Consider the following 13028-nt stretch of genomic DNA (forward strand, 5'->3'; position numbering starts at 1 on the left):
TATTTGGGAGTACCTGGTTCTTGGGGGATTGGTATTTAAAAATCCCCCTCATAAGTTTTGTTACCAGTGGGTGAGTCCCAACAGAGTGACGCTCTGTTCCTTTCCATAGATAAGTTGATAGGGTACTTCTGGCGCAGTTGATGGCACTATAACTGAGCCCCTCATCATAATGGAGGCCTGCCAGGTATCCCAGAACAGACGGGATGTTCATATCTCTGTAGGTGATGCTGTTTTTGTGACAATACATCTCCCACTTCCTGATATAGACCAGATACTGTTTTTGGGTGGACTGTCTTTGGGCCGCCGAAATCATGTTCACTGTTCGGTCTGTCAGTCCCAGCTGTAGTAGAGGTATTTTTAAACTCTACAAATTAATAAATTCAAATAGTTATGGCATGGGTGGCTATCCCTTGTTATGGGATGAACCAACAAGTCTGGTCTATTCGGGATGGTGATACATGGTTCTAATACCATGTTCAGTATCACTGGGAACCATGGTTGAGTAGGCCAATCGGGTTCTACCAAAATACCAGACGCAGAGACTTGCTGTATTTTCCTTAATACCCGACTGATGAGGCAGAAAGGAGGGAATGCATAAATAAACAATTTCCCCCAATGCAGCGAAAATGCATCTGTCGCCGCTGCCCCAGGGTCTGGTTCCCACGAAACATAATTTGATAACTGGTGATTAAGCCTGGATGCGAATAGATCGATATCTGGTGTTCCATATCGTGCTGTAATATCAGCAAATACTTTTTTATTCAACATCCATTCGGTGATTTCATTAAATTTGCGTGACCTGGTGTCTGCCACTAAATTTAGTTTACCTGGTAGGTAAGTAGCTGATATCCAAATATCTCTCTGGATACACCACTGCCAAATTGTATTAGCCAGATTGTCGCATGATGTCGATTTGTTTCCCCCCATGTGGTTGATATATGCTACCACGGTGGTATTGTCAATCTGTAGTCTAACATGCTGATGATATGACCCAGTACAATATGACTTTAGGCCATAAAATGCACCCAACATTTCCAGGTAGTTTATGCCCAGTGTGAGTAATAATGATGCCTCCTGAGCAGTCCATCTACCTCCACAGCTGGAGATGGAATTGGTGGCACCCCAACCAAGTGCACTGGCATCAGTTTGTAGCACCATAGAAGGGTTGCTGATAATGATTGGATTGAAACAAAGCCGAATTTTATCTATCCACCATTTTAGTTCCATTATAGCTTTGATTGGTAGCTTCATTGGTCTGTCAAAATGACCAGCATTAATTTTGAGTGCTTGTATTTTTGCTCTCTGTAAATTTTGGTAATGTAAAGGTCCAAATTGTGTGGCTGGAAAAGCAGCCACCATTTTGCCAATTACTTTTGCTACCAATCTGATGGACGGTTTACTGATGTCAATGAGGTTATTGCAAGCCTCTATTAAGTCTATAGCCTTTCCCTTTGGCAAAGTCACCGACATGTTAACTGAGTCAATGGTGAACCCCAAATAGTCCATAGTAGTGGAAGGCGTTAATTTAGATTTAACTGGATGGATGATAAACCGAGTATTTTCAAATAACTGTTTTGTGGCTGTTACAGTTTGTTTGGCCAATTCCAAAGTTTTGCCCACAATAAGTATGTCATCTAGATATGCTATGACCATGTGTTTTCGTTTCCGTAGAAACGCTAGGGCTGGTTTCAAAATTTTTGTGAACAGCCTTGGGGCTGATGTTAACCCATTTGGCAGCGCTCTATACTGCCAGTGCTGTCCCATCCAGTTGAAGTTTAAGTAACATCTGTGGTCACCTCGTATACGCACTGAATAGTAAGCATCTTTTAAATCGATGCTAGCCATGAAGTAACGTTTGGAAATCAATTGTTTTGCAGTAACAAATGTTTCCATTTTTAAATGAATATATTGTACAAATGTATTCAATTTGGTCAGATCTATGATGATGCGACAACCACCATCTTTTTTGTTTTTGGTAAAGATATTGGACACGAATTCTAGCGGTTCGTGTTGGGATTTTTCAATTACCCCTTTTGCGTAAAGCCGCTCCAGTTCAGCATGCGCTTCTGATTTTTCTTTACCGGAAAGTACGAACATTCGGTTCGGTATATGTTGAACTGTAGGGCTGTACTTGTGTATAAATTCTATGGTATATCCCTGGATACTGCTTAAAATATAAGTGTCGGTAGTTAACATACTCCATGCATCCAGAAAGGAGTGCAAACTCCCCCCATCCTCCATGCTCCCTGCAATTTGTAGGGAACCAGACCCACCTACCTCCATAGTTACCAGTGGCAGGTTTACTTCTTTTTGTAAATCCTTCGTTGATGTTGAGGCGTCGGTGTCTGGGTTTGTGGTTTGGTTGATGTTGGAGGTTTGCGTATCTTCCAAGAAGGCCGGCCTGGGCCAGGGCCTAAAAAAGACTCATGTTCGGTGTACCGGACCTTCGAGCTTTCACCAGTCAGTCTTGTTCTACTGGTGGGTGCGTAAGGGTGCTGTCTATGGCCGTAGTGGGTTTTTGATGAAGTCCCTTTTATGAGTCCCAGGGTTTTTGCTTCCTCATCGAGCTCCTTGACTTGCTTCGAAAGGTTACCTCCAAATAGTAGAATTGGTGGTTTTACGTTTCCAGGTTTGCACAGACCCACGAATTTCGGGTTTAAAGTATGTCGGATGGCACTCTTCCTGATGCTGTTTATTTCATATTGTGTGTTGCAAAGCTGTGCCAGTGCATCCTGTTGGTCCTGCAACATGTCCTTCTCATCCACTGTGCGGGTGAAAGCTGTTATCCCCGCTGTTAGGAGTTTTAATACCTTTTGGAGTTTGATATCCATGCCTCTAACTCCTATTCCAATATGTTTCCATATACAAGTATTTACTACAGGAACATTCAGGGATATACAGTTACCCGGTGCCAGGTGTCTTGACGTGGTGTCCAATACAGCCTGTTCTAGGTTTTGCTCCAGGTTTTGGCCAGTCTGGTCTGGCTGTATGAAGTTGGACACCATGTCCAGTAGATTTTCACGTTCCTGCACACCCTGAACACTTGATTTCACTTCTGCAAACCCCTCTTCAGGATCAGCCCAGTACTGACCCCCAGTGCTCCCCTCTGACGAGGGAGAAGCACTGTGCAGCCCTACAAGAGGTGCTGCTGTGGGTTTTACATATAGCCCACAGTGACTCGACTCCATCTCCCGGAGCCTGTCACGTTGGAGCAAATGCTCCACACACCGCTCCATCCGGCTCCAGCGCTCACGGTCGCTGGCCGCTCGCGGCTGCTCAAAGTCGGACTTATCTGAGTCCACGACTTTGTTGGTTTTTTGTTTTGCCTTACCGCCCGGCCGCGGAGTGGATCTGGCCGGTGCGGAGGCGACATCGGGCACAGCTGATCCCATTATAGGTGATTCAAGTGCCGCTGGCCGCTGCTGGCTGCCCGCTACTCCGCGGTCCTCCTCCACCAGCTTTGTCGCAGCCCTCGTTGCTTTCTTAGACTTGTCCATGCTCCCTACCTGTAATCAGTATGGGAAAACACAAAAAGACCGCAGAGTACTCTTACCTGCAGATTCCGGCTTTTAAACTGCCGCTGCGGGGGAACGTCGTTCCACCCCGCCTGACTGTTTCGCGATGCGTGTAGCGATATGACACGCAAGCGTCCTGGCGGGGTCCTTGACGTAGTCACTCACGTGACTCCGAAGTAAAATGTGAGGTTATCCACTTTTGTGGCAAAAACAGGAAAGTAGACTGTTATCTGAATGGTGGCCGATTAGGAAAAGGGGAGATGCAACGAGACCTGGGTGTCATGGTACACCAATCATTGAAAGTAGGCATTCAGGTGCAGCAGGCAGTGAAGAAAGCGAATGGTATGTTAGCATTCATAGCAGAAGGATTTGAGTATAGGAGCAGGAAGGTTCTACTGCAGTTGTACAGGGTCTTGGTGAGACCTCACCTGGAGTATTGCGTACAGTTTTGGTCTCCTTATCTGAGGAAAGACATTCTTGCCATAGAGGGAATACAGAGAAGGTTCACCAGACTGATTCCTGGGATGTCAGGACTCTCATATGAAGAAAGACTGGATAAACTCAGCTTGTACTTGCTAGAATTTAGAAGACTGAGGGGGGTTCTTATAGAAACTTACAAAATTCTTAAGGGGTTGGACAGGCTAGATGCAGGAAGATTGTTCCCGATGTTGCGGAAGTCCAGAACAAGGGGTTACAGTTTAAGGATAAGGGGCAAATCTTTTAGGACCGAGATGAGAAAAACTTTTTTCACACAGAGAGTGGTGAATCTCTGGAATTCTCTGCCACAGAAGGTAGTTGAGGCCAGTTCATTGGCTATATTTAAGAGGGAGTTAGATGTGGCCCTTGTGGCTAAAGGGATCAGGGGGTATGGAGAGAAGGCAGGTACAGGATACTGAGTTGGATGATCAGCCATGATCATATTGAATGGCGGTGCAGGCTCTAAGGGCCGAATGGCCTACTCCTGCACCTATTTTCTATGTTTCTATGTCCCTGAGCTCTGAATAACACTGAACACATGTCTACTCAACTATGAGTGCCCTTAATGTGGTTTGAAAATGAAAACATGGTTGGTTTGAAGTAAAAAGGCACTGCCTGCAAATGGTTGCTTGGGAGGATGGGGTTGAAGTGAAAAGGCACTGCCTGCAAATGGTTGTTTGGGGGGTTTGGGTTGAAGTGAAAAGGAACTGCCTGCAAATGGTTGTTTGTCAACTTGACAACTTCCTGTTTGCACTATATTGATTTTAGATGAAATGCTACCACTTACGGCTGTGATTTTTGGCCATCTTACTCAGTCCCCCTCTGCTCATGAGGTGCAGAGGATTCTTCCCATCAATGAAAAACAAAAGTGTTATTAGTGTTTAAAAAATGTTGCGAATCTCTCTCCTGTCAATCACGCCATGAAGGCCATACCTTTTCCGGTGGGAGGGGGAGGTATTATAAAACCCGGAAGTGTGGGTGTGGCTCAGTCTCTGCATGATGGGGGAGGGAGAGGTCACGACTCTGTCTGAGCTGTGAATCAACTGAACACACTGAATGTCTACCGAACTGTGAGTGTGGTGTTTTGTGTGGTTTTATGGTGGTTTTTATGGTGGTTTCACCCTGCTTGAAATAGTATGAAACTGCATTTGAATGTGGTGGCCTTGCACCCTGCATGAGATGGTATGAAACTGCATTTGAATGTGGTGTCGTTGCACCCTGCTTGAAGTGGTATGAAACTGCACTTGAATTTGGTGGCCTTGCACCCTGCCTGAAGTGGTTGGAAACTGCACTTGAATTCGGTGGCCTTGCACCCTGCTTGAAGTGGTAGGAAACTGAACCTGAATATGGTGGCCTTGCACCCTGCTTGAAGTGGTAGGAAACTGAACCTGAATTTGGTGGCCTTGCACCCTGCTTGAAGTGGGATGAAACTGCACTTGAATTTTGTGTCCTTGCACCTTGCTCGAAGAGTTATTAAACTGCACTTGAATTTGGTGGCCTTGCACCCTGCTTGAAATGGTAGGAAAATGGATTTGAATTTGGTGGCCTTGCACTCTGTTTGAAATGGAATTTCAAGGAATAGCCGTGAGTCAACTGCCAGCCCACCAGCCGTGAGTGAGCTGCCAGCACATCAGGCTTGAGATACTGAGCTGCCACCCCAAGAATCCATTTGGCCCACAATGTCCATACTAGCCCTCTGGAGTCCAGTAGTCCCTGCAGCCAACAACACCCATACTAGCGCTCCAGAAAGCCCCCCCCCCACTGGCCACCAATATTGGAATTGGTGGAGAGGTGGAATATTGCGTCGGGGGACCAGCCCTCCCATGTGAACATGAGACCCAACGGGTCCCACTTAGTCTAGTCATATATTAAAACTCTGACCTTGTACGTGTGTATATGTGTGTGTGTGGATATGTCTTCACAAAAACACTACGCGGTAACAATAACATTTTACATATACAGGCCTACATTTTTCCCATCGAGGCCGATCACCTAAACTGACCATTTGATGCTTTATTTCTCGACTTATTACTGATTAAAGTTTAAAAACGTCAAAAGACTTTGAATTTAAAACGACCAGTTTGCACTGATGACGTCACAATAGCTCGGCTCGCAGCCCATCTCACACACAGAATCTTCCACACGCTTTGAGTGAAGTCACTCCCATAACCCCCCCCCCCCCCGGGTTATTCACACCCCCCCCCCACAGTTTATTTACACTCGCCCCCCTGGTTTATTTACACTCACCCCCCCTGCTTATTTACACTACCCGCCCCCCCCCGTTTATTTACACCCCCCTGCTTATTTACACTCCCCCCTGGTTTATCTACACTCCCACCCATCCGGGTTATTCACACCCCCCCCCCACCAGGTTATTCACACTGTCCTCCCACAGTTATTCACACCCCGCACCCTCCCCCCTGCCAACTGCCTCTCTACCCCCTCACCAACCCTGTCTACCTCCTCCTCCCCCTATCTTCCCCTCTCTACCACCTTCCTCTCTTCCATCCCCATCTCTCACTAACCCTTCCCTCTCTACCCCCTCCCTCTCTACCTCCTCCCCCTACCTCTCTAACCCCCTCAACCCCCCCTCCCTTCCTCTCTACCCCCTTCTCTGCCCCGTCCCTCTATGCCCCCCTCACCCTCTCCCTCTCTACCCCCCTCGCTCTATGCCCCCCTCACCCTCTCCCTCTCTACCCCCCTCCCTCTATGCCCCCCTCACCCTCTCCCTCTCTACCCCCCTCCCTCTATGCCCCCCTCACCCTCTCCATCTCTACCCCCCTCCCTCTCTAGGGAGGGAGTGTCTCGAGGGTATGGGAAAGGAGAGGTGAGAGAGGGATTGGGGGGGGGGGGTTGGAAGAGGGGTGAAAGAAAAGGGAGGAAGTGAGGAGGGATAGTGGGGGGGGTGAAGTAAGGAGTGGGGAGGTGGGGGATTATGAGAATGAGGGGGGTAGGAGTTATGGGGGAAGGGATTGACTGAGGGTAGGGGAATGGAGAAGGAGGGAGAGGCGAGGGAGGGGTTGGCGAGGGGGGGGGGAGGAGAGGGGAAACAAGAGGGAGGGCAAAGAGGATGGGGAGAGAGTGTTGGGGATGAGGCGAAATGATTCGCGCCTGCGCAGTTGGGGGCTATGGGTAAGTGGTGGAATATTGCGTTGGGGGACCAGGCCTCCCATGTGACAGGAACCCAACAGGTCCCACTTAGTCTGGTATATATAAATATATAAATCCCCGAACTCTTGCATTAGTTACAAGCCTATAACCCCCACTCATGGAACTGGAATTCTATATACAAACTCCTCAGACCCCCTGTCCCAGACCCTTGGATGAGATCCCAGGCTGTGACTTACTCTACAGGGATCTGTTATTCTATATATATACCCCCCGGAGCCCTGGATGTGATCCCAGGCTCTAAATGAGAGTCATACAGACAAAAGAGTGATAGAATGATACAGCATGGAAAAAGGCCCTTCGGCCCAACTTGACCACATCGACCAACATGTCCCAGCTACTGCCCGTGTTTGGGCCATATACCACCAACCCCATCCTATCCATGTACTTGTCAAACTGTTTCTTATATGTTGTGATAGTCCCTACTCTGGGCAGGAATGTGTGCCTCTGTGACACTGGGACATTCCCCTGACGGCTGCACTATGGACCTGGATAATCACCGTTTTTGGTCACCCACCAGTCGATGATGTAGCAGGTATCCAGGAGTGATCGTCCGTCTCTGCCAGAGGCGTCAACACGGTCTCCAGGTTGGCGCTGAACCTGATGCGTGACTTGATCTGGAATCAATAGACAATAGACAATAGGTGCAGGAGTAGGCCATTCGGCTCTTCGAGCCAGCACCGCCATTCAATGTGATCATGGCTGATCATCCACAATCAGTGCCCCGTTCCTGCCTTCAGCCCATATCCCCTGACTCCGCTATCTTTAAGAGCCCTACCTAGCTCTCTCTTGAAAGTATCCAGAGAACCGGCCTCCAGAACGAGGCAGAGAATTCCACAGACTCACAACTGAAAAAGTGTTTCCTCATCTCCGTTCTAAATGGCTTACCCCTTATTCTTAAACTGTGGACCCTGGTTCCGGACTCTCCCAACAACGGGAGCACGTCTCCTTCCTCTAACGCGTCCAAACCCTTAATAATCTTATATGTTTCAATACGAACACCTCTCATCCTTCTAAATTCCAGATTATACAAGCCCAACCGCTCCATTCTCTCAGCATATGCCAGTCCCGCCATCTCGGGAATGAACCGTGTGAACCTACGCTGCACTCCCTCAATAAAAAGTCCTGGAAGGTGGTGGTGTTGAAGCCCGGGTGGCCCAGTATCTTGGACACTCTGTCTTTGTGCTTGAGGTTGTTGGTCCCCATCTCCAACGAGAGGCTGTTTGTGCTGTTCATGTGGGGGAGGGGGGGGGAGAAAACACAGACACACACTCTCATGCACACGCAAACAAATGCCTGCACACTCGCGCACACTCACACATGCACTCAAACGCAAACACATGCACATACCATCACACGCTTATGCACACACGCACATGTCCGTGCACACACTCACACACATGCACACTCGCACTCAATCACATACACACACATGCACACTCGCACTCACTCAGACACATATGCGTGCACACACTCACGCATGTACGCACACACTCTCACACACACACACACACGCGCACACACAGAGCCCTGGCAGGTTGGCACGATGGCACAGCGGTTGAGTTGCTGCCTCAGTGCCAGAGACGCGGGTTTGATCCTGACTTTGGGTGCTGTCTGTATGCGCTTGGGCAGCTTACAACACAGTGGTAGAATTTTCATTCCTCTAACTAAAAGTAAACCTTTCATCCCCATCTCTCCATCCCTCCCCCACACAAGTCGTACCAGTGAAATCATGAATTGCCTTTCTGTTGACAGGTTAGCACGTAACAAAAGCTTTTCCCTGTACCACAGTACACATGAAAAATGAACTAAACTGTAACTGAAGTCATCTTGTTGAGTCTCGTTGTTGGTAACTCATTTTCACTTAGGGCACAGCTGACAATGGCCTGTTGATCTGTGGTTTCTGCCGTCACAGAGGGACCTCTCCCCGTCATGGAAGCACAAACCCTGTTGGCAGCTCCAGTCTACAGGCCGCTCGGCCCTCCGTCTGCCTGCCAGCCCCTCCGACTCCCAGACTGAGACAAGGGGGTTGTTGGTTTGAGACCCACTCCAACCTTCTCGCGTCTGAGCTGTCACCTCTCCCTCCCTCACCTCTCTCTCTCTCACCTCTACCTTCCCTCCTCTCCCACACCTCTCTCACTCCCTCTCACCTCTCCCTCTCTGCCCCCTTATCTCCATCTACAACCTGCCTCTGCCAGTGTTGTGAGCAGAGCCTGTGTCGCCCTCCCCTGGTCTGCCGCGGTACTGTTGCTGAGACCGGTCGCTAGTTTCTACACACAGTTTGCTGAAATTATGAGACCAATGGGCAGCAGGAAAAGGAGATGTCAGCCCCTATACAAATACACTCCTTTAAATCTCCCTCCTTCTCTGTCTCTCTCTCCCTCACTGTCTCCTCGCACTACTCTCTCTGCCTTACTCACATTCTCTCATTCCCTCTCTTCCCTTCTCTCTCTCTCCACTTCCTTTTCTTCACCCTCCCCTCCCTATCTCTCTCACCTGCTGACCCCCACAACCTCCCCCTCTGAGAGGGAGTGGGATGTTCAAAGAAAACATTACTTAGTTTAGTTTATTTTAGAGATATTGTGTGGAAACAGGTCCTTCGGACAACTGAGTCCCGAGTCTGTGCTGCCCAGCGATCACCCCACACATTAACACATCCTACACACAGTAGTGACATTTTACAATCATTACCAAAGCCAATTAACTTACAAACCGGCACGTCTTTGGGGTGTGGGAGGAAACCGGAGCACCTGGAGAAAACCCATGTGGTCTCAGGGAGAACGTGTAAACTCCGTACAGACAGCACCCGTAGTCAGGATAGAACCTGGGTTTCTACCGCTGCATCACCGTGGTGAACTATACTCAGCATTCTGTATCCTCCCCTTTGCTCTATCTATTGTTCTTGAGTTTGACTTGAACATGGCCCAATACAGCAGCCGAAACAAAGTCTTAATACAGGCACATGGAACGCAACGACACGGCACGGTGGCGCAGCGGTAGAGCTACTGCCTTACTGCGCCACAGACACGGGTTCAATCCAAACATTCTCTAGTGTGCAGTCTACAAACTAAATAGTTATGTCTTAAAAGTAACGCAGCATTACTGTGTGTATTTGTGTTTGTGTGTGTGTGTGTGTGTGTGTCTGTGTGTGTGTGTGTTAGTATGTGAGTGTGTGTGTGTGTGTGTGTATGTGTTAGTATGTGAGCGTGTGTGTGTGTGTGTGTATGTGTTAGTATGTGAGTGTGTGTGTATGTGTGTGTGTGTGTGTGTGTCTGTGTGTGTATGTGTTAGTATGTGAGTGTGTGTGTGTATGTGTTAGTATGTGAGTGTGTGTGTGTGCGTGTGTGTGTGTGTGTGTGTGTGTGTGTGTGTTAGTATGTGAGTGTGTGTGACTGTGCGGGTAAGTGTCTGAAATATGTGTCGTATGTGTATATGTGTATGTAATGTATGTAGTTCTTCAGACCGAGAGTCAGGGGAGAAGGAAACGAGAGATATATACGGTGATGTAGAGAGATATAAAACAAACTAGACCAAGTGCAGACCCGTTAGGTCTGTGCCCCCAACGTGCTGTTGTGGGGGGGGAGGCGGCATGCAGCGTCACACACTAACTATCCCCCCCCCCCGCACTCACGCTAATTACCCCCCTTGATATTATATTAATATTATTAATTTGCTCCTTTTACCCCATAACCACCCTATCTACTAACGCATAGCCCCCAACTTGCAGTCACATCCAGAGAGGGGGGGGGCGGGCGGGTGTAGAGAGTGAGGGAAGAGAAGGGGCAGAGACAGAGAGAGAGACACGGAGACACAGAGAGAGGGGCAAGAGGGATAGGGGGGTGGAGAGGAGGATAAGAGGGAGGGTGGGTGAGGGGCGAAAGGTGGGGGAGGAGGGGAGGAGAGAGAGAGGGTGTGAGTGAGGGGGAGAGAGAGGGGGAGAGAGATGGGGTGCTGAGAGGTGGGGTGAGGAGGAGAGGTGGGAAGCAGGGAGGGGGAGAGGTGGGAAGCAGGGAGGGGTGGGTGGAGGGAAGAGGGGAGGGGGTTTAGGGGAGGAAGGGGATGGAGGGGAGAGAGAGGGGGGAGAGGGGGGGAGCAGGGAGGGGGAGGGAGGGTGGAGGGAAGGGGGTAGGGGTGTGTGGAGGGTTTTGGGGAGGGACGGTGGGGGAGGGGATGGAGGGGAGGAAAAAGAGGGGGGAGAGAGAGAGAGGGAAGGGGAAGGAGAGGGGGAGGGGGGAGAGTAGAGGGGGGGGGGCAGGAGAGGCGGGGACAGGAGAGGGGGGGAGAGGAGAGGGGGGGGGAGGAGAGGGGGGGAGAGGAGAGGAGAGGAGAGGAGCGGGAGAGGAGGGGGAGGGGAGAGGAGGGGGAGAGGAGGGGGAGGGGAGAGGGGAGGGGAGAGGAGAGGGGGGGAGAGGGGAGAGAGGAGAGGGGGGGAGAGAGGAGAGGGGGGAGAGAGGAGAGGGGGGGAGAGAGGAGAGGGGGGGAGAGAGGAGAGTGGGGGAGAGAGGAGAGTGGGGGGAGAGGAGAGGGGGGAGAGAGGGATAGGGAGAGAGAGAGGAGGGGAGAGTGAGAGAGAGTGCCTTTTTAATTCAACCCAAACAACCATTTGCAGGCAGTGCTTTTTTACTTCAAACTAACTATATTTTCATTTTCAAACCAAATTAAGGGTACTCACAGTGCTGTAGACATTTGTTCAGTGTCATTCAGAGTTCAGAGTGACAGAGACTAATTGACAGAGCTCCAGCATGCAGAGACTAATTGAGGCACACCACTTCCTGGTTTTATAGTCCCTTCCCCTGCCTCCAGCGGGGGCAGCAGAGAGAATGGGGAATTTTGTAAAAACATTAATATCTCTGTCACCTTTCATCGACGGGAAAAATCCTCGGCACACATACGGCGGAGGGGGGCTCTGAGCAAGGTGGCCAAAAATGACGGTCAAGAACAGCACAGATGGCCAAAACCGGTCAAGAACAAACTTTTAGTAATATAAGATGAATGAAAGATATGCAAAAGAGTAACAATGATGAAGGAAACCGGCCATTGTTAGCTGTTCGCTGGGGGAGGGGGAGAACGAAAAGCTGGTGCGACTTGGATGGGGGAGGGATGGAGAGAGTGGGAATGCAGAGGTTACTTCAAGTTAGAGAAATCAATATTCATACCATTGTGTTGTAAGCTGCCCAAGCGAAATATGAGAAGCTGTTCCTGCAATTTGAATTTAGCCTCACTCTGACAATGGAGGAGGCCTAGGACAGGAAGGTCAGTGTGGGAATGGGAAGGGGAATTAAAGTGTTTGGCAACCGGGACACCAGGCAGGTCCAGGCAGACTTTATTGGTAGGTACACAAAATTGCTGGGGAAACTCAGCGGGTGCAGCAGCATCTATGGAGCGAAGGAAATAGGCGACGTTTCGGGGCGAAACCCTTCTTCAGACTGATGGGGGGTGGGGAAAGAAAGAAGGAAAAAGGGAGGAGGAGGAGGAGGAGCCCGAGGGCGGGCGGATGGGAGGGTGGGAGGAGACAGCCCGCCAGACTTTATTGGTAATTTATTTTTGTTAGTTTAGAAAAAGGTCCCTCAGCCCAACGGGTCATAAGTGATATCACCACCGGGTGGCGTCCGTAATGGCCACCTCGCCAACAGTCTGTCTCATCCCTTCTCTGTTTTAATTTTTTTAATAAATGTTTTATGGTATGTTTTATGTGGGGGGGGGGGATTGGGGGGAACTTTTTTCAGCCACTTACCTCGATGGAAATGTGATTTTTTACCGTGTTGCGTTTCCGTCCCCCCTACAACGTGTAGTGTTGCGGCCTTTCCTGGGGACCGGTCCGGAACTTCAAGCCGCGGGCGCGGCGCGGACTTACCATTTCCATCATCC

Source organism: Amblyraja radiata, chromosome 39 (assembly GCF_010909765.2).
Source record: "Amblyraja radiata isolate CabotCenter1 chromosome 39, sAmbRad1.1.pri, whole genome shotgun sequence".
Lineage (NCBI taxonomy): Eukaryota > Metazoa > Chordata > Chondrichthyes > Rajiformes > Rajidae > Amblyraja > Amblyraja radiata.